The sequence below is a fragment of the Pristis pectinata genome, chromosome 26 (assembly GCF_009764475.1).
Source record: "Pristis pectinata isolate sPriPec2 chromosome 26, sPriPec2.1.pri, whole genome shotgun sequence".
Taxonomy (NCBI): domain Eukaryota; kingdom Metazoa; phylum Chordata; class Chondrichthyes; order Rhinopristiformes; family Pristidae; genus Pristis; species Pristis pectinata.
The window spans coordinates 29030875-29053089 of record NC_067430.1 but is presented as its reverse complement, the minus strand read 5'-3'; the positions used below and the strand labels follow the sequence as shown (position 1 = coordinate 29053089).

At 47.0% G+C, this 22215-nt stretch overlaps 1 protein-coding gene across 6 annotated transcripts in view; it reads right to left on the bottom strand.

Moving 5' to 3' along the window:
* The window catches only part of agrn (agrin), a 501404-nt gene that overhangs the window by 273911 nt on the left and 205278 nt on the right, over nt 1-22215 (bottom strand). The gene's annotated exons all lie outside the window — the stretch shown is intronic.

The window sequence follows — 22215 nt, the reverse complement described above, 5'->3', positions numbered from 1 at the left end:
AACAGTTTAAGGCTGGAAGGGGGCCAGCAAAGATTCAAATGGCCTCCACGTTACAGGGGATAGAACGAGCTGGAACCATGAGGCCTGGAGGGTTTCGGCAACAGTTGACATCGGCTGAACTGGTGAAGACAAGGATTTGAGACCAAATGCTCAACACTGATTAGCAGCACGGGGGCTGGGTTAAAGATACCTGGGCTGTGGTACACAGTCAACAAGAGTGGAACCTGACTTTGTTCGATGGAATTACACTTGGAGCTAATGTAAAACAGGGTAAGAGAGAGGTCACACAAAAGAGAGGAATTAAAGGATGAGTTTTGGGTTTTATTCAGAGGCACTGTGGGCCATTTGCACCACTCTCCGTAGTGACCAACTAAGTCAAAACTCGGCAACCTGAGGCTATGCAAGAACTCCCGTGACTTCCAACCCTAATCAATCAAACTCCCTCCTCCGTCTTCCCACAGTGACAGGTGAACAAAAGTCAATGGGTTATCAACTCACCACATAATTCGTCCGGAAGCACTCTGTCAGCTAACATTTTCGGGGCGGAACAGTAGTGTAGCTGTTAACGTATTGCTTTACAGCGCCAGCGACCCGGGTTCAATTCCCGCTGCTGCCTGTACGGAGTTTGTACGTTCTCCCCGTGTCTGCGTGGGTTTCCTCCGGGTGCTCCGGTTTCCTCCCACATTCCAAAGACGTACGGGTTAGGAAGTTGTGGGCATCCTATGTTGGCGCCGGAAGCATGGCGACACTTGCGGGCTGCCCCCAGAACACACTAGGCAAAAGATGCATTTCACTGTGTGTTTCGATGTACGTGTGACTAATAAAGAAACCTATTTACACCTTCGAGTGATAACCCAGGGTAAACCAAATGTCAACTGAACCATGGCAAAGGGGTTGAACAACCTGCCCTGTTGTGAAATTCCTAAACCTATGCCCTCTTGTTTTTGATACCCCCATGATGGGGAAAGATTCTGACTACCTGCCCTCTCGATGTCTCTCGTTAACTTATATAGTTCTGTCAGGTCAGCCCTCAGCCCCCTTCACTCCAGGGAAAACAAGCCCAGACTCTCCAACCTCTCCCCATAACTAAAGTCCTCCAATCCAGATAACATCCTGGTGAATCTCCTCTACACTCTCTCCAATGCAACCACATCCTTCCTATCGTCTGGTGACCAGAACTGCACACAGTGTGGTATAACCAGTGTTTAGTGAAGTTGAACCATAATGTCCCAACTCTTATACACGGAGATTCACCTGCCCCTCCCTTAACATCATCTACTGCTTTCGGTGCTCCAAGTGCGGCCTCCTCTACACTGGTGAGACCAAACGCAGACTAGGTGACCGTTTCGCAGAACACCTGCGCTCCGTCCGTAACCGCAATCTGCATCTCCCCGTCGCCGGTCACTTCAACTCCCCCTCCCACTCCATCACTGATATGTCAGTCCTCGGCCTCCTCCACTGCCAGGAGAATTCCAAGTGCAAACTGGAGGAACAGCACCTCATTTTCTGTCTTGGGACCTTGCAGCCTAACGGCATGAACATTGAATTCTCCCACTTTAAGTAATCCCCACCCCCCCTTCCCCACACACCCCCCTTCTTCCCTTTCCCAGCCTCTTTCTCTTTTTTCTACCCCCCTTTTTCTCTCCTTACCTTTGACCCACCCCCCGGGGGATCTGCTCTCCCCTCCTCCCCCGCACCTGCCCATCACGGTCTCTTACCTGCATCTACCTATCACCACCCTGTGCCCACCCCGCCTCCCCTCTTCTGTCCACCCATCACTGCTCTGCTTCTCTCTCCTGTATATCGGGCTTCCCCTTTTCCTATCTTCAGCCCTGAAGAAGGATCCTGACCCGAAACGTTGACCGCCTGCTTTTCTCCACGGATGCTGCCTGGCCTGCTGAGTTCCTCCAGCATCATCGTGTTTTTCATCTAGGTTCCAGCATCTGCAGTCCTTTGTTTCTCTTATATTCTAAGCCCCAACGTATGAAGGCAAGCATGCCATATGCCATCTTCAGCACCCCATCAACCTGTGCCGTCCACTGCAAGGGAACAATGGACGTGGATCTCTCGGTCTTTCTGCACATAAACATTCCTTTGTGTCCAGCCGTTCCCTACACATGTCCTACCCTCATTACACCAGATTGTGGTTCCAAGTGTTTGATATGGAGGATGGGGCAGAGGGCAGAACAATCATTCTCTCTGATGTGAGGAGAAAGCCTAAGAAAACCTTGTCAATCTAACACTTGCAAGTGGTTAGAGAGAAGAATTTTATATGGCACCTTCAGTCACTCGCTTGTCAGCAGGGTTCCCACTTCCTAGTTAAAGGTCTTCTTCACGTCATTAAAAAAGCTTGTTACACAATATCAAAACCACATGCAAATACTCTGGAGGACATTGTGCAGGGTCCCAGAGCAGGAAGCTATTTAATAGTTAAGTTATTAAACAGTTAACAGCAAGTGTGTAAGTTTTTCTGATGTTGTCGAGGTGTGCTGCGACCACCACCAGGTGGCAGCTGTGAGCCATTTTTTTTCCCCCATTGCTCCTCCAGGTTAGAGTAACTTACAGCATCTGAACCATTGACAATCCATGAAAGGAAAGCCGGTGACCAAAAGTGATCTCTCCAACACCTAATATCTGTGACCAAAGGCAGCATCAAACAAAGCCCTTCAAATTCCTTTTGGTCGAATGCTCTGTTCTCAGTAACTTTTACATCTACAAGGATTTGCAGCTGACGTCATAGAGGTCTTCAAAACTGTACAGGGCTCCGAGAGAGTGAACGACAACTTGCATTTATATAGCACCTTGAACATACTAGAACAAAACTCCACAGTGAGCAACAGGCCACTCAGTGAGTCTAACGTCAGATGTAGGGAACTTATTGGAAAACATCCTGAGGGACAGGATTAATCTACACTTGGAAAGGCAGGGATTGATTACGGACAGTCAGCATGGACGGGTTGGTAGGAGATCCTGACTGACTAATTTAGATGAGCTTTTTAAAGGGGTAACTAAATATATTGATGAGGGGCAGTGCAGTGATAAGGCCATCCTATCCGGAAGCATCACGGCTTGGTCCGGCAACTGCTCTGCCCGTGACCACAAGAAACTGCAGAGAGTCGTGGACACAGCCCAGCGCATCACGGAAACCAGCCTCCCCTCCATGGACTCTGTCTACACTTCTTGCTGCCTTGGAAAAACAGCCATCAAAGACTCCACCCACCCTGGACATTCTCTCTTCTCCCCTCTCCCATCGGGCAGAAGATACAAAAGCCTGAAAACACGTACCACCAGGCTCAAGGACAGCTTCTATCCCGCTGTTATAAGGCTATTGAACGATAAGATGGACTCTTAACCTCACAATCTACCTCGTTTTGACCTTGCATCTTATTGTCTGCCTGCACTGCACTTTCTCTGTAGCTGTAACATTTTATTCTGCATTCTGTTATCATTTTCCCTTGTACTACCTCAATGCACTGTTGTAATGAAATGATCTGTATGGACGGCATGCAAAACAAAGCTTCTCATTGTACCTCGGTACATGTGACAATAATAAAACAATTTACCAATTTAGTTGATGTGGTTTATATGGACTTGATTAAGACCTTTGATAAGGTCTCACATGGTAGGCTGGTCCAAAAGGTTGGAGCCCATTGGATCCAAGGCAAGGTGGCAAATTGGATCCAAATTTCCCTTTGCAATAGGAGACAGGGTGATGTCAGAGAGTTGCTTTTGTGATTTTAAGCCTGTGACCCGCGGAGAAGCACAGGATTTAGTTCTGGCATTCATGCTGTTTGATGTACACATTAACGACCAACATGATCTCCTAATTCACAAGTTTGCAGGTGACAGGGAAATTCATGGCGTTGATGGTGGGGAGGGTCATCTCAAGCTACAGGATGAAATTGATCAGCTGGTAAATTGGGCAGAGCTATTGCAGGTGGAACTTAATCCCAAGAAGTGTGAGGTGTGCATTATCGGGGGTCTAATAAGGGTAAGACATGGATGGTAGGGCCCTCGGGAATATTGAATCAGAATCAGAATCAGGTTTATTATCACTGACTTACATGTCATGAAATTTGTCGCTTTGTGGCAAAGACATAAAAATTACTATAAAATACAAAATAAATTTTCAGATATATTAAGAGTATAAGAGAGGCAAGAGTGGACACTGGACCGCTGGAAAATGATGCTGGAGAGGTAGAAATGGGGAACAAGGAAATGGTGGACGAACTGAATTAGTATTTTGCGTCGGTCTTCACTATGGAAGACACCAGCAACGTGCCAGAAATTCGAGAGAGTCAGGGGGCAGAAGTGAGTGTAGGCACTATTACTAAGGAGAAGGTGCTTGGGAAGCTGAAAGGTCTGAAGGTGGATAAGTCACCTGGACCGGATGGACGACACACAGGGTTGTGAAGAGATTGTGGAGGCAGTAGTAGTGATCTTTCAAGAATCACTGGAGTCAGGAAAGGTTCCGGAGGACTAGAAAATCGCAAATGTCACTCCACTCTTTAAGAAGGGAGGGAGGCAAAAGAGAGGAAATTATACACCAGTTACCCTGACTTCAGTGGTTGGTAAGATGTTAGAGTCCATTACTAAGGATGAGGTTTCAGGGTACTTGGAAGCACATGATAAAATAGGCCAAAGTCAGCATGGTTTCCTTAAGGAGAAATCTTGCCTGACAAATCTATTGGAATTCTTTGAGGAAGTAACAGGCAGGATAGACAAAGGAGAGTCAGTGGATGTTGTTTACTTGGATTTTTAGAAGGCCTTTGACAAGGTGCCGCACATGAGGCTGCTAAACAAGCTCGGAGCCCACGGTGTTACAGGAAAGGTACTCGCATGGATAGAAGATTGGCTGACTGGCACAAGGCAAAGAGTGGGAATAAAGGGGGCCTTTTCTGGTTGGCTGCCAGTGACTAGTGGTGTTCCCCAGGGGTCGGTGTTGGGTTCGCTACATTTCACGTTACACGTCAATGATCTGGAAGACGGAATTGAGGGCTTTGTGGCCAAGTTTGCGGATGATACAAAGACAGGTGGAGGGGCAGGTGGTGTTGAGGAAGCAGGGAGTCTGCAGAAGGACTTGGACAGGTTGGGAGAATGGGCAAAGAAGTGGCAGATGGAACACAGCGTAGGGAAGTGTACGGTCATGCACTTTGGTTGAAGGAATTAAGGCGCAGACTATTTTCTAAACAGTGAGAGAATTCAGAAATCAGAGGCGCAAAGGGACTTGGGAGTCCCAGTGCAGGATTCCCTAAAGGTTAACTTGCAGGTTGAGTCAGTAGTAAGGAAGGCAAATGCAATGTTAGCATTCATTTCGAGAGGACTAGTATATAAAAACAAGGATGTGATGCTGAGGCTTTATAAGCCATTGGTCAGATCATATTTGGAGTATTGTGAGCAGTTTTGGGCCCCATATCTAAGGAAGGATGTGCTGGCATTGGAGAGGGTCCAGAGGAGGTTTACAAGAATGATCCTGGGAATGAAAGGGTTAACGTACGAGGAGTGTTTGATTGCTCTGGGCCTGTATCCTGCCTTCTTCAGGCACTGCCTCTTGAAGATGTTCTCGATGGTAGGGAGGGTTGTGCCCGTGATGGAGCTGGCTGAGTCTACAACCCTCTGCAGCCTCTTGTGATCCTGTGCATTGGAGCCTCCATACCAGGCGGTGAGGCAACCAGTCAGGATGCTCTCCATCGTACACCTGTAGAAATTTGCAAGTTTATGGTGACATACCAAATCTCCTCAAACACCCAGCGAAGCAGAGCTGCTGGCGTGCCGTCTTCGTGATTGCATCAATATCGAGGAACAGAGGGCCAATAATTCCTCAGGGTGGCTGCACAGGTAGATTGGGTGGGAGAAGCTATGTGGGACACTGGCCTTACTGAGCCAGGGCACAGAATATCAGAGCAGGGAGGACTTGGCTCAACCTTATCAAACTTTGGTTCAGCCACTGCTGGAGTACCAAGTACAGTTCTGGTTGCCACACTAGAGGAAGGATGCAACTGTACGGCAGAGGGTGCAGAGGAGATCCGCCGGGATGTTGCCTGAGATGGAGTGTTTTAGTTATGAGGAGAGGCTCGAGCAGAGCAGGCTGGGATGTACAAAATCTGAGAGGCATAGATAGGTTAGATGGGAAGAAACTTTTCCCCATGGTAAGTAAGGGTGTTTAAGACCAGAGGGCATGGATTTGAGGTGAGGTGCAAGAGAGGATCTGAGGCAGAATTTTTTCACCCAGATAGTGATTGAAACCTGGAGTGTCCTGCCTGAGAAGGTGCTGGAGGGAGGTCCTCTCACATTTAAGAAGCAGCTAGATGAGCACTTTAATCGCTAAGATGCAGTCGACTATGTATCAAGTGCTGGTAAATGGTATCAGTATAGGACATAGAACAGTACAGCACAGGAACAGGCCCTTCGGCCCACGATGTCTGTGCCAAGCACGATGCCAAATCAAACTAATTTCTTCTGCCTTCACATGATCCGTATCCCTCCATTCCCTGCATATTCATGTGTCTGTCTGAAAGCCTCTTAAATGCTACTATTGTATCTGCCTCAACTGCCACCCCTGGCAGCCCGTTCCAGAAACCCACCACTCTCTGTGTAAAACAACTTGCCCCGCACATCTCTTTTAAACTTTACCTCTCCCCTTGAAGCTATGTCCTCTGGTATTTGACTTTTCTACCCCGGGGAAATAAAATCTGACTGTCCACCCTCTAATAATTTTATAAACTTCTATCAGGCTTCCTCAGCCTATGACACTTCAGAGAAAACAACCCAAGTTTGTCCAACCTCTCCTTATAGCTCAAACCTTCGAATCCAGGCAGCATCCTGGTGAACCTCTTCTGCACCCTCTCCAAAGCCTCCACATCCTTCCTGTAATGGGGCGACCAGAACAGCACAGAATACTCCAAGTGCGGCCTAAGCAAAGTTTTATACAGCTGCAACATGACTTCCTGCCTCTTGTACTCAAGGCCCCCAGTGATGAAGGCAAGCATGCCGTACGCCTTCTTTACACTCTATGTACTTGCGTGGCCATTTTTAGTGGACTATGGACTTGGACCCCAAGATCATTTTGCACATCAATGCTGTTAAGGATACTGCCATTGACTGTATGCCTTTCCCTTACATCTGACCTCCCAAAGTGCAACACCTCACACTTGCTTGGATTAAACTCCATCTGCCGTTCCTCTGCCGTAACTGATCTATATCCTATTGTATCCTTTGACAATCTTCTTCACTGTCCATGACTCTATTGACTTTTGTGCCATCTGCAAACTTACTACCCAACCCATCCACATTTTCACCCAAGTCATTTATACATATCACAGACAACAGCACTGATCCCGAATTCTGTTACTTCCAGAAATCTTTATTCCTGACGCTGTCTCATCCCACACCTTTGGAGTGAAGCAAGGGAATTTCCCTGGTGTCCTATGAGACAGGGTATCTCGTCCAGTGCAGTTATAGATGGTCATTGCCACATCAGCAATCGGGAGAACTTATTGTGCAAACCAGACAGGACATTGCAATGGTCAAAGAAGATAATTGGCTATAAAACCCTTTCTGAGTTTGTGAAAGGTGCTATAGAAATGGAAGTCTTTTTGCTTTGTGGGAGACAGAAGTGTCCACAATGCTCTGATCTGGAGACAGTGCACAGAATCTTCATTGGCAAAATCATATTATCAGAGAGAAACAAAGGACTACCGATGCTGGAATCCAGATGAAAAACACGAGGATGCTGGAGGAACTCAGCAGGCCAGGCAGCATCCGTGGAGAAAAGCAGGCGGTCAACGTTTTGGGTCAGGACCCTTCTTCAGGACTGAAGTTAGGAAAAGGGGAAGCACGATATATAGGAGGGAAAAGCAGAGCAGTGATAGGTGGACAGAAGAGGGGAGGCGGGGTGGGCACAGGGTGGCGGTAGGTAGATGCAGGTAAGAGACAGCGATGGGCAGGTGCGGGGGAGGAGGGGAGAGCAGATCCCCCGGGGGATGGGTCAAAGGTAAGGAGAGAGAGGGGAAAAAAAGAGATAGGCTGGGAAAGGGAAGAAGCACGGTGGTGGTGGGGTGGGGGGGGTGGGGGGGCGGGGGGTTGTTGTTGGGAAGGGGGGCTGGGGATTACCTAAAGTGGGAGAATTCAAGGTTCATGCTGTTAGGCTGCAAGGTTCCATGACAGAAAATGAGGAGCTGTTCCTCCAGTTTGCGCTCGGAATTCTCCTGGCAGTGGCGGAGGCCGAGGATGGACATATCAGTGATAGTGTGGGAGGGGGGGTTGAAGTGACTGGTAACAGGGAGGAGTTGCCAGTCAGTTCAACTCCCTGCCCCACTCCATCACAGCTATGGAGTGACAAGGAACCCTTGTGTCCAGGGATCACTGGTACTGTTGTAAGTCGTGACAAGATTTTTGTTTAAATCTCTAATGACTTAACTCAGATTTGTTAAAGTGTTTAAGGATTTTTAAGTTGAGTGTTTTTAAAGTTTTTAAAAACTTATTTAAATTTACTCTTTTTATCAATTTTCTCATGTCCCATGTTTTTAAGAGCACTACATCATTGGAAGTCAGGCTAATCCTGGGGGCTTGGCTCTGCCAAACTTTCTCCAATGCTGTGGGGTTAGGTTTGGCCATCCCAGGCAATGCTTCCTTCACCCCCTTTGGGACGTTACCTCACGTGGGGGCTTGTTACTGAGACCCCTCCTGCTCTACAGCATTGTAGGCTGCTCTTAGTTGGGAGGATCCCACATGATAGGACTGCACTTCTTAACCACTCAGTGAGTGCAAGTTGTTCACTGGTCGGTTAAATTCTCGTTGACTACATGGGTGATGCTGCTCTTGCGACACAACTACAGTGACCCGGGTTTGGTCCATTTATGCCACACTTGCTCATCATTGTATTGCTCATCACTGACCGCTCTCCCTGCCCGTCTGCCTTTGACTAAGCTTTCAGATGTTGCCCTTCAGCTCTTTTGGATTTCTCATCTCAAACCAGTCCCTTCTTTACAGCCAAGTCTGCAAAGGACAACCACCACCCTTCAGTCTCCCCTCTTAGCTGTGCAACTTGTTATTCATGTATCATTCTCACTTGGTCCGTCTATTACAGAGGGATAGAGACAGGGTTGAGCGGTCCTAATTCATAGCAAAGCCTATGAATAAACTGGGTTAAATTTTCATTGAATCGTAGAAAATACAGTACAATACAGGCCCTTCGGCCCACAATGTTGTGCCAACCTTAAAACCTTACCTAAGACTATCTAACCCCTTCCTCCCACATATCCCTCTATTTTAAATTCCTCCATATGCTTATCTAGCAATCTCTTGAATTTGACCAATGTACCTGCCTCCACCACCACCCCAGGCAGCGCATTCCATGCCCCAACCACCCTCTAGGTAAAAAAAAACCTCCCTCTGATATCCCCCTTGAACTTCCAACCCATTACTTTAAAGCCATGCCCTCTTGTATTGAGCATTGGTGCCCTGGGAAAGAGGCGCTGGCTGTCTACTCTATCTATTCCTCTTAATATTCCATCTATTTGCTGCCTATCATGTCAGTACATCTTGGTAAGTGGAATATTTGTCTGCATTTGTTGCTGGGTGCAGTCACTGCTTTAAAATGCCCCTGAAATGTCCATGGAAGCAGGAACATGGTGGAGGTTGTTGTTGCAGACAGGTTGATGGCTCCACTCTTCAGGCCCCCCAGCTGCTCTCCCACTCCCACTCCGTCAAAGGCTGGAGAACCAGCACTATTTTCAGTGGGCTCCCAGGGTCTCAGAGGTTCTGCTTGCCTCGACTCATTGGTGATCCAGCCCTTGCGGTCTGATGGACAAGGTCTGATCTTGGTTTGATACACAACCTTGTTTTCAGTGGAGGTTGGTAAATTGGTTTATTATTGTCACTGTGCCAAGGTACAGTGAAAAACTTGGGTTGTTTTCTCCGGAGTTTCAGAAGCTGGGGGGAGACCTGATAAAACTCTAAAATTATGAGAGGCGTAAATAGGGTAGGCAGTCAGAATCTGTCTGTGTGGAGTTTGCATGTTCTCCCTGTGACCACGTGGGTTTGCCCCAGGTGGTCCAGTTTCTTCCCACATCCCAAAGACAAGTGGTTGGAAGTGGGGCAATAGGGTTTATAGGTTGGTGTGAGAGCTGGCATAGATTCAATGGGCTGAATGGTCATACGTCATAAGAAAAATTGAGAAGTAAGTTCCCAGCTGGAAGTGGTGCTGCAGAATGGAAAGCACATTATCCAGCATTAGAGGAGACAAAACGTAAAGGTCCTGTGAGGTTAAAGGGCTGGTGATTGAGACAAGAAAGTCAGCAGCATTCTCTTTAGATTAGCCTCCGTCTAGTGTGGGTCGTTATTCATCTGCAAAGGGTCTCCAGGGACCCCTGGCAAGCACACTTTAAACAGATGTGAGCTCCACTTTATGAACCAAACAATGGTCTATGTTTCATGTCCTTCGAACGCAACTTAATTGTCCAATCCAGCGGCTGGTATAGCTCTACTGATTGGTCGGGTGTTGATTAGGTCTCCAGGCAGCAGCTCAAACATTCCGGTGTCAGGTACAACCAAGCACAACCCTTGAAATGCAGCACACGGTGTTGAAGGGGTCACCTCACTTGTTCGAGCTTGGGCAAACAAGGCAGGCTCCAGGGGTGAAGGAACTAAAGCAAGTTTGTCACTCTGGGGGTAAACAGAATGAAGTTTGTTCTTCAGCCTAACACATTGGGCCAGACAGCCCTGCGGAAGTGAGTATCAAACAACCCTGACACCGAGACACAGGGGAAAATGATCAAGAGCTTGGTTAAAGAGTAGGTTTTAAAGGGGAAGGGGTTTTTGAAGAGAGGTGGAGAGACAGAAGAGTTTGAAGAGAAAAATTCCAGAACTTGGGGTCTTGGCAGTTAAAAGGCACAGAAGCCAATAGTGATAGAAATAGTAAGAGTTGGTCCTTTCAGCCTCATGTGCTCACTCCACCATTTAGAAAGATCTTGGCTGATCACTGACCCCAAATCCCTTCACATCCAAAAATCCATCAAGCTCTCTCGACTGTACTCAGCAACTGAGCTTTCCTGGGTGGAAAATTCCATCCCTTGATTGAAGGGAATTTCTTCTCCTCTCAGTCCTGAATGGCCAAGTCCTTCTTTCTGAGGCTATGATCTTCTGGTTCTGGTCACCAGCTCTACATCTATAAGGAGCAAATCATTTAAGTCAGAGACGAGGCAACATTCTTTCTCTCAGAGGATCGTTAACCTTTGGAATTCTCTTCCTCAGAGGAGAATCTTTGAATATTTGTAAGGCAGAGGGAGATACATTCTGAATAAGCAAGGGGCGAAAGGTCACTGCGAGTAAGTGGAAATGTGGAGTTAAGATTAGTTAGATTAGCCATGGTATCAAAGTCAAAGTCAAGTTTATTGTCAGATGCACAAGTCCATGTGTGCACAAGGTGCAATGAAAAACTTACTTGCGGCAGCATCACAGGCACAGAGCATCAGATACACAATATTCACAAGAAAAATGTAAATTATACAAAATTATAGAAGAAAGAACACAATTAGAACAAAAAGAATCAGTTCATTGTATTACAAAAGTGGTCACAGTGTTGCTGTACTGAGGCAGTGATTAGGGTTGTGCCGGTTGGTTCAAGAACCAAATGGTTGAAGGGAAGTAGCTGTTCCTGAACCTGGTGGTGTGGGGACTTCAGGCTTCTGTACCTCCTGCCCAATGGGAGCTATGAGAAGATAGCACGGCCCGGATGGTGGGGATCTTTGATGACGGATGTTGCCTCCTTGAAGCAGCACCTCCTGTAGGTGCTACCGATGGTGGGGAGGGATGTGCCAACGATGTAGTTATTGAATGGTGGAGGAGATTTGAGGGGTGATTGGCCTACTCTTGCTCCTGATTCATTTGTTTGTATGTCCCCTGTCTAGCCCTTTGGTGGAACTATTAGATTTCAAGGATAATCAAGAGGCCCAGACTGGGGAGGAAATTAGGGATCTTGCAGGGTTAAAGGGGATTCCAGAGGTCTGGATGTGGATGGATTTGAAAAAAAAAGATGCTCCTTTTTCTCAGTTCTGAATTCAATAGAAAACATTTAAGGTTTGGTGTGGGTTGGTCCGTATCATGTGGGCTCTACTAATCTATTAGATTTTATGTTTCTAACCGACCACCGACATTTTATAATGCTGGGGAAAATATCACAGCCCCAAATATTTGCCATAAAAATCATACAATGGGATAAGCCTTGCTGATAAAAAATTGCACTTCAAATCTTCCCTGGATTTTTGCCAGCACTCTTTGAAGTGATCAACAAATTATCATGGTTCCGAGTGCTGGCCCTCGATTCGGCTCCATTGATGATGCCCCGTTGTGCAGCACATGGATTCCATGCACTACAAATCGCATAACAACACACACCTGAGCCCCATCAGGAGACTAGCATAAGAACCCTGGTTTCACAAGCACTAGTTGCCAGAGTATTGGTCAACTTTTGGGTGTGCTGGTTGCTTAGAGCTGCCAACTCTAGAGCAGGCCTGGTTTCACTGTTCCTCTTAGGATATCCAGTTTTTGTGTTGGGACCCCACCTCAGAGCCTGAGGCAAGGTTCCTTCTGGTTGCTGCCTGTGTTTGGTTCTGAGGAGGTACCCTGACTCCAGTCTTGTACCAGTGCACTGCATTTGGGATCTCCGTGAGCTTGCTCTTTGCTTGACATTGTGACACAAACAGGACATTATTTGCCCCACACTCCTGTGTAAGGATTTTTTGCTGTTCACTTTGTACTCGAGTGAGTTCAGGACATCAGTTGATGGCCACAGAACACTGTCTATTTCTGGGGCTCACTGACCACATGATGTGGTCAGCTTCATGTTCCCTGTAGGATATAATTCTGACACCCTCCACAATTTTCCTCTTCCTTCTCCTGCCTTCATTGGTAGGCTAACATACCTAAAACTACACGAATAGGATAAGGTAGGAGAAGTTACGAGGGGAGAGATTGGACAGGCTGGGCTTGTTTTCCCTGGAGGGTGACCTGATAGAGGTATGTAAGACTGAGAGGCATAGATCGGGCTGATAGTCAGTCTTTTCCCCATGATAGGGGTGTCAAAAACAAGAGGGAGTAGTTTTTAAAGTGAGAGGAAGGGGTTTCAAAAGGAAAGTTTTTTTTTTCCCCCCAGAGTGTGGTTGATATCTGGAACGTGCTGCCTGCAGTGGTGGTGGACTCGCCAATCCCCACAGGCATTTAGACACAAGTAGATAAGGATAAGGTCTTAATGCAGGCAAATGGGATCAGTGTAGATGGGTGAAAAGGTCGGTGTGGATGTGTTTGGGAGGGGGGGAGTGCTTTTTTTTTCTGTGCTGCATAACTCTGACTCCATAAACATCCCAAAATAGGCCATTTAGATCAAAGCAGTGCTTGCAGAGACAAATGCTTCACTCAAGCCTCGGCTTATATTTCCTTCTATCGAAGTGACCCTCTATTTCCCCTCTTCCCTTACACACTAATTCAGTGTCTCCTTAAGTACATCTATACTAATCCAAGCGACCACTCCATGTGGCAGTGAGCTCTACCTCCTCACTTTTCTTTGACTGAACTCCCTATTGGATTACTTGCTACCTTCTACTGATGTCCTCTGGTTCTGCTCTTCCCCACAGGGGAGACATTCCCTTTGGTTCCAGCAGTATCAGGTCGCTCTTCAGCCTTCATTCTGTCCTGAAGACAAAAGACTGTTCGATCCTTTCCCTACACTTCTGAGGTCATTCTTGTGAACCTTCTCGCTCACCACCCCCCCCCCCCCCCCCCTTCTCCAATGTCTCCATATCTTCTATATAACGTGGTGACCAGACCTCACGGTCCTCAACAATGTTCTTCAATACTTTGGGACTTATCTCCACCCAGATATTCTTTTCCTTAAAGACTGACGTGATCTTCTTTCCATGTACCCTGGACTGTTATCCATCTTCAAACTGACAACTTTCTCCCGTCCGTGCTTCCTGCAACTCCCTTTCTGCCAGTGCTGCCAGCCACACCCAGTGCATCCAATGCTGCCAGTACAGATGGTGCATCCAGTGCTGTCAGCCATTGCCAGTGCAGATGGTGCATCCGGTGTAACTACTGCATTCAGTACTGCCAGCTACAGCCAGTGCATCCAGTGCTGGCACTGCAGCACCACTGCAGTCAGCAACCTTCACAAGTTGAACTTTCTTATTTCATTTTAAGTGAATTTATTTTGTACATTTTTAATTTGTTTTGGTTAGTTATATATCATAGAACATTAGCCTGCAGCTTGTTCTGAGTATCAGAGATAGTTGGAGACCGTGGGAGGACCTTCGTTGGCACGAGCTGTCACACAGTTATCAGGGTGGGGTTTTGGCTTCCGTTGCCTCCAGACAGATCACAGCCTGCAGCAGGGGAGGGGGTGCATGATTGCAAAACATAACCACGACAACGGGGCTAGCACGTGGACGAACTGGAGGAGTGGGCTGGGTCCAACAGCGTCTGAACCCATGTCACCTCCATCCTTGCTCGACTTAAAAAATTAATATTTTAAAATTTTGCTTCAGACCTACAAACCCTGTTAACAGCATACTTTTACACCAGCTTTCCAAACGCAGAAATTGCACACAAGCCTATCGCATTTGTTTGTGGACGTGTCGTACAATCTGCCTGGGTAATTCAAGGGTTAAAACCTGTTCTGTTAAAAATGTGGGCTGCAGCAGATGGCTTCAAATGCAGGAGTATTCATAAATGTCATTATCAGTTTAGTTATGGTTTATTATGGAAACCATAAGTGGATGCAGTTGCCTGAAGAATTTTAAGAGCCAAAAACACTAAATAGTTATACTAGCCCAAGAAAATATCTCCAAACTGAACCAAAAATTAAAATCAACAAGACTGAGTGGAGACCTGATAGAAGTTTATAAAATTATGAGAGGCGTAGACAGTCAGAATCTTCTCCCTAGGGTAGAAATGCCACGTACCAGAGGATATGCATTTAAGGTGAGATGGGGAAAGTTTAAAGGAGATGTGCGGGGCAAGTTCTTTTACACACAGAGCGGTGGGTGCCTGGAACGGGCTTCCAGGGGTGGTGGTGGAAGCAGATACCATAGTGGCATTTAAGAGGCTGTTGACAGACACATGAATATGCAGGGATGGAGGGATATGGATCGAGTGTAGGCAGAAGGGAATTAGTTTAATTTGGCATCGTGCTTGGTGCAGACATTGTGGGTTGAAGGGCCTGTTCCTGTGCTGTACTGTTCTGTGCTCTCTGAGTTGTTCATACACAACTCCCTGGTTATAGCTATGTTCTGGTTATGTTATTATATTTAAGCCTAAATTTATTCCAGATCCCACACTTCATTTCCCACTCACTACACAATGCAATATGTGCATTTTTATCTAGTTTTTGCTTTTTTATATATAAAGAAGACACCCCCCCCCCCCCACCCCTTTACCTATGATTGTTGACAATCTTTCAACCCCCGAAACAATTTGAAACAGATTGGCCATGTGTAATGAACTCCCACGTACCAAGTCCACCTCAGTCTCACTTGATAAATTTGGAGAATAGATTTCAACCCAAGAAACACCTCTGTGACCCACTGAGTCATTTGCTGACTGATTCTGAGGGCAGGTGATGGGAGTGAAGCGAGGAACTAGGTTTTTGTAGAAACTCATGAAATTCACGGGCAGCGCTGACAAGGCTGCAGATCAGTGTCTATCCCTGTGCACTCCAGAGGAGATGGTGGACCAGAGCAGTCCTTCTGGAGAGGGTTCTCCTGTGGTGCTGGTGGGAAGGGAGTTCCAGGATTTGGACCCAACAACAGTGAAGGACCAGTCATCTATTTACCAGGTCAGGATAGTGTCTGGGTTGGTGGGGAACCTGCAAGTGGTGGTATTCCCTTGGTCCTTCTCAATGGTGGAGATAGCCAATTTAAGTGACAGCCCTCCATACTTCTCCTTGTGTTATTTGAGTCCTCTGATGGAATGCATGTTATAACCACGTCCAGTAACCCATCTTGGATGGTCACAGAGCAAACTCCAGTTCCATGAAAGGGTGATTTGTGTCCTCACACCCTTCCCCGGCCCAGATGCACTGAATCTAATTATGCTTCCTGTCTGGGTATCCCAGCCAAGATCTGGCTACGTTACTGGACTAATAATCCAAACGATTAGACTAATGATCAGAAGACAAATTCAAATATCCCTGCTGTGTCAGGGCAACTTAAACTCAATTAATAAATTAAACACAGCATTCAAAAGTTATTAACTGTAATGGGGACCATGAAACTATTGAATTGTTATAAAAACATTTTTTTGTTTTATTCATTCACAGAATGCAGATATCAGTGGCAACGTCAGCAATGCATTGTCTGTCCCGAATTACCCCGGAGCTGAAGAGTCAGCTACAAGGAGGATGTGGAGTCACACGTAGGCCGGACTGGGTAAAGATGGTAGATATCCTTACCTGGAGGACATCATTGAACCAGATGGTTTGTCTCACAATGCAGTACCTTCATGGTCACTGTTACTAAGACTGACTTTTTCTTTTTTATTCCATATTTAATTTCTCAGATTTAAACACCCCTGATACCACTGTGGGAATCCAACTCATGATCAATGATCCAAAACAATGGCTGGCAATCCAGTAATTTAACCAGTTGGCCACCATGCCCCATTACTGATTCACTAACATCTTGCCTGCCTCCTCTACCAAGTCCGGGCTACAGTTGATCCCTAATGTCCTTCTAACATGGACCAGCAAAGCATTCCATCCTAAACATCTACGTGCAGTCTTCCACCTTTTCATGAACAAATGGGGATGGAATAAATGCTGGCTTTTAGGGCCTGACAGTTTAGGGCCCTGAATGGTGGTGAGGGAGGAGGTGTAGGGGCAGACGTAGAACTTTGTATGGTTGCAGGGATAAGTGCTGGGAGGGTGATGGATGAGGAGGAACGAATATACGTAGTCCAGGCCATATGTCCAATCTTCCTGGCAAACTGGAAATCTCCAAACAATCGGGCTACTTCTTTGGTATAAACTGTACTCACTACATATCGAGTAAAGAACACAAAATGCTGGGGGAACTCAGCAGGTCAGGCAGCATCTATGGAGGGAAATGGACAGCCGACGTTTCAAGCCGAGACCCTTCATCAGGACTGGAAATAAAGAGGGCAGAAGCCAGAATAAGGTGGTGGGGGGAGGGGGAGGAGCACACACAGGCAGGGGACAGGGGGAAGAGGCAAAGGGCTGAAGAAGAAGGTGGACAGACATGTCGGTGTGGGAATGGGAAGTAGAATTGAAGTGACCGGCCGCAGGGAGGTCCTGGCTGTTACGGCAGATGGAGTGAAGGTGCTCGACGAAGCGGTCACCCAATCTGCGCCGGGTCTCACCGATGTAGAGGAGGCCGCATCAGGAGCACCAGATGCAACAAATGACACCGATGGATTCACAGGTGAAGCGCTGCCTCACCTGGAAGGACAGTTTTGGGCCCTGAATGGTGGTGTTGGAGGTGTAGGGGCAGGTAGAGCAATTGCAGGGATAAATGCCGGGAGGGTCATTGGTGGGGAGGGACGAGTGGACAAGGGAGTCGCGGAGAGAGGGGTCCCTGCGGAAAGCAGAGAGGGGAGGGGAGGGGAAGATGTGCGGGTGCATGTTGAGTCTCTTTCCAGATCCATTTTGGTGCCAAAAGCCAATGGGAATTCTGTGCTTAGAGGAGGGGGAGGAGGCCATTCAACACCTGCCCCTGTTTCAACATCCAGTAAGACCATGGCTGATCTGTTGCCTTCATACAACTTTCCTTCACAAGCCCCAATCCCCTGGTTCCCTTAATATCTAAAAAATGAGAAGGTTTACATGTGGTTAACTGCAGAGTCCTCAGGACATTCTGAATAAACGCCTGGATGAAAGAATGCAAATCGTTTCTTCTCTGTAATCAGAGCAAGTCAAGGCATTTACTGATACTCTCATCGCAGCAGTAAACTAATAAGGTCGTTTGAGTCCCAGAGCCATAAGAGTTGTACAGCACAGAAATGGAGCCTTTGGTCTACCACATCCACACCAACTTTTCTGCCCACATACACCAATCCCACTTGCCCACATTAGGTCTGTTTCCTTCTAAGCCTTGCCTGTCTGAGTGTCTAAATGCTACTTAAATGTAGTACTTGTATCTGATTCCACTACGTCCTCTGGCAGCGAGTTCTAGATATCAACCACTCTGTGTGTAAAAAACTTACCCCTCAGATCCCCTCTAAAACCCCTTCCTCTCACCTTAAACCCGTGCCCTCTTGTTTTTGATACGCCTACCCTGGGGGAAAAGATATCTTTTGACCATCTACCCTATGTATGCCTCTCATTATCTTACATACTTCTAGCAGGTCACCCCTCAGCCTCCTTTGCTCCAGGGAAAAGATGCTCAGTCCATCCATTCTCTCCTCATAACTAAAGTCCTCCAATCCAGGCAACATTCTGGTGAGTGTCCAGTGCAATCACATTCTTCCCAAAGTATGCTGACCAGAACTGCACATGTGGCCTAATCAGTGTTATGTAAAGTTGCAACATAACTTTCCAACTCTTATATTCTACGCCTCAAGCTATGAAGTGTCATTTGCCTTCACCACCCCATTGACCTGTGTTGCCACTTTCAGGGAACTATGGACTTGAACTCCTAGGTTCCTCTGTTCGTCAACATTCCTTACTGCCCTACCATTTACTGTATTTGTCCTACCCCTATCTGACTTCCCAAAATACATTACCTTGTCGGGATTAAATTCTATCTGTCAATATTCCCCCAACTTTTCATCTGATCTGTATCCTGCTGTAGCCTTAGACAACTTTCCCAGCTATCTACACCACCACCAATTTTTGTGTCATCTGCAAACTTACTAATCGTACTTCCTATACTAAAATGCAGGTCATTAATAGACATCACAAACAACAAGGGTCCTTGCACCGATCCCTACAGTACACCACTGGTCACAGACTTCCAATGAGAGAAACATCTTTCTAGCACTATCCTCTGCCTACTAGCACCAAGACAAATTTGGATTCAATTAGCCAAGCTCACCTCAGATCCCATGTGCTTGAACCAGCTGACCCTGAAGGATCTTGCCAAATGCCTTGCTAAAGTCCATAGAGTCAATGTCGGCTGCTCTGCCTTAATCAATCTCCTTTGGTACCTCCTCAGAAAACTCAATCAAACTAATGAGACAGGATTTACCCCACACATAGCTGTGCTGACCCTCACTAATTCGCCTTTGCCTTTCCAAATGTACGTAAGTCCTGTCCCTCATAATTTTCTCCAAAGATTTCCCTACCACTGACGCAAGGCTCCCAGCCTGCAGTTACCTCTTTATCCCAGCTGCCCTTGGAAAATAAAGGAACAACTTTAGCTGTTTCAGGGAGTTTACAGTTTTCAAAGCAGAGCTGGGGCATGGGGGTGGAGGGGGCGGGGTGTAAAACAAAAGACTATATGGAGAAACAAAGGACTGCTGATGCTGAAAACACGATGATGCTGGAGGAACTCAGCAGGCCAGGCAGCATCCGTGGAGAAAAGCAGGCGGTCAATATTTCGGGTCAGGACCCTTCTTCAGGACTGAAGATAGGAAAAGGGGAAGCCCGATATACAGGAGGGAAAAGCAGAGCAGTGATAGGTGGACAAAAGAGGGGAGCTGGGGTGGGCACAGGGTGGTGATAGGTAGAGGCAGGTAAGAGATAGCGATGGGCAGGTGCGGGGGAGGAGGGGAGAGCAGATCCGCCAGGGAATGGGTCAAAGGTAAGGAGTGAAAAGGGGAAAAAAAAGAGGCTAGGAAAGGGAAGGAGAGAAGAAGCACAGTGAAGGGGTTGCTGTGGGGAAGTGGGGTGGGGATTACTCAAAGTGGGAGATTGGTTCAGGCAGATCAGTTGATAAGGAGCATGAGTACTGACCAAACACAGAGCAGCAGAAGAACCCAGTGGGCCAAGCAGCACTGGTGTCTCCACGGATGCTAGACCCGCTGAGTTCTTCCAATGTTTTGTTTCTTGTTTCAGACTCCAGCATCTGCAGTCTCCTGAGTAGTGACCACCAGCTGCCGGGAAAGGGGTAACGGGAAACAACGAGGAGAGAGCCGCTTACCTGCAACTGGAGGATTCAACGTTCACTCCAGAGGGTTGCAACGGTGAAAGGCGACTGGGAACTGACCCAGCAACTTTTCAAGGACAGAGGGATCGAGGCACAGTTGCAAGAATGGGTCGGTATGGGGGGGGGCAAGGGGAGGAGAGGTTGCTAGCCCAGAGGCAGGGAGGTGATAATGGTTTCATTGACATAACTGAGGAGAGAGAACCATTTACGGAACATACATAGCCTTCCTTCCCTCTGCCAACCCTCTCTGCAACTTAAAATTAATTTGTTTCTTTTTGAGGTATCTTTATTAGTCACATGTACATCGAAACACACAGTGAAATACATCTTTTGCATGGAGTGTTCCGGGGACAGCCTGTGTTCTGGGGGCAGCCTGTGAGTGTCGCCACATTTCCGGCGCCAACATAGCATGCCCACAACTTCCTAACCCGTACGTCTTTGGAACGTGGAGGACATCGGAGCATCCGGAGGAAACCCACGCAGTCACGGGGAGAACGTAAAAACTCCTTAAAGACAGCGGCGGGAATTGAACCCGGGTCTCTGGTGCTGTAATAGCGTTACGCTAACCGCTACACTACTGTCTTCTATTTCCCAGTTCTGTTGAAGGCTCTTCAGCCGGAACCATTAACTCTATTTCTCTCTCCACGGATGCTGAGTGTTTCTCGCATTTTGTTTTTATTTCATATTTCCAGTACTTGTGTTTTTTTTTTGATTTTCACAATACGTGGTAGGATTGGGATCCAGTCAGATGACATCAACATAAAAGGCCTCACCGGCAGAATTCAGCATTTGACAAGAGTGGTGTTAACTCTGCAGCTTTTGCCTGCATTCAGGTAGATTTGGAATGGCAGCGGGAGAAGTTTAAATCATTAAACAATTTGCCAGAGCAACCTGTTGAGAACAAAACAGACAATGCTGGAAACACTCAGCAGGTCAGGCAGCATCTGTGGAGAGAGAAGCAGAGTTAATGTTTCAGGTTGAAGACCTTCAGTCAGAACTTCAACCTGAAACATTAACTCTGTTTCTCCTTCCAATGAGCTGAGTGGTTCCAGCATTTTCTGTTTTTGTTTCAGATTTACAGCACCTGGAATATTGCAAGCTGTTAAGGAGTCCTGATGAACACGAGATGTTAGCCAAATTCCACATTACGCAAAAGGCATCAGATTCCCCAACCAGCCACAAATTAATAACTTGCTGCGGATAATGTTCTGAAATAGAACACAATATGTTCACTTGATCTTGTTCAGACAGGACGCACAGGGTAGAAACAAAAAACATTCAATTCCGAGTCCAAATCTCAATCCAATCACTGTTTAATATGACTCTGCTTCAATGCATACAGGATTCACTGCAGCTTAACAATATGACACAGAAGTTGGCCATTTGGACAACTGGGTCTCTGCTGTACCTCAGGAGTAATCCCGAAGGTCACATTCCCGCTTACTTATCTGGAGACACCAGAGACTGGAATCTGGAGGAGCACACAATCTGCTGGAGGAACTCAGCGCGTCGAGCAGGAACTGTCGATGTTTTGGGTCAAAACCCTGAATCTGATGCAGGGTTTTGACCCGAAACGTCGACAATCCCTTTCCCCCCCACAGATGCTGCTCGACCCACTGAGTTCCTCCAGCAGATTGTGTCTCCCCTTGACTTATTTCCCTGGAGCCCTACAACTTCTTCTCTCCCATCAACTCCCCTTTCCATTCCTTTTGCCTTTTACCTACACTGAGGGGTAATTTACAGTGGCCAATTAATCTACCAGCGCTACTTTGGGACGTGGGTCACAGGGAGAACGTGCAAACTCCACACCGACAGCACCGGAGGTCAAGATTGAACCCGCTTCACTGGAGCTGTGAGGCGGCAGCATGAGCATGACCTTTTGAAAAGAGTCAAAACCAAATACTTACAACTTACTGCATCTGTGGTGAACAGCCTAACTTATGAAATCCAACGAGGAATTCAGGAGAAACTTCTTGACCCAGAACCCTGTGAGAATGTGGTTGAGGCCAACTATAGGGATGCAGGAGGGAGGAGGGAACAGATGGATAGATGCAGATGGGGAAAGACAGAAAGAGGCACAACTGGACCACAAATGCTTGCATGGACTGGTTGGGCCAAA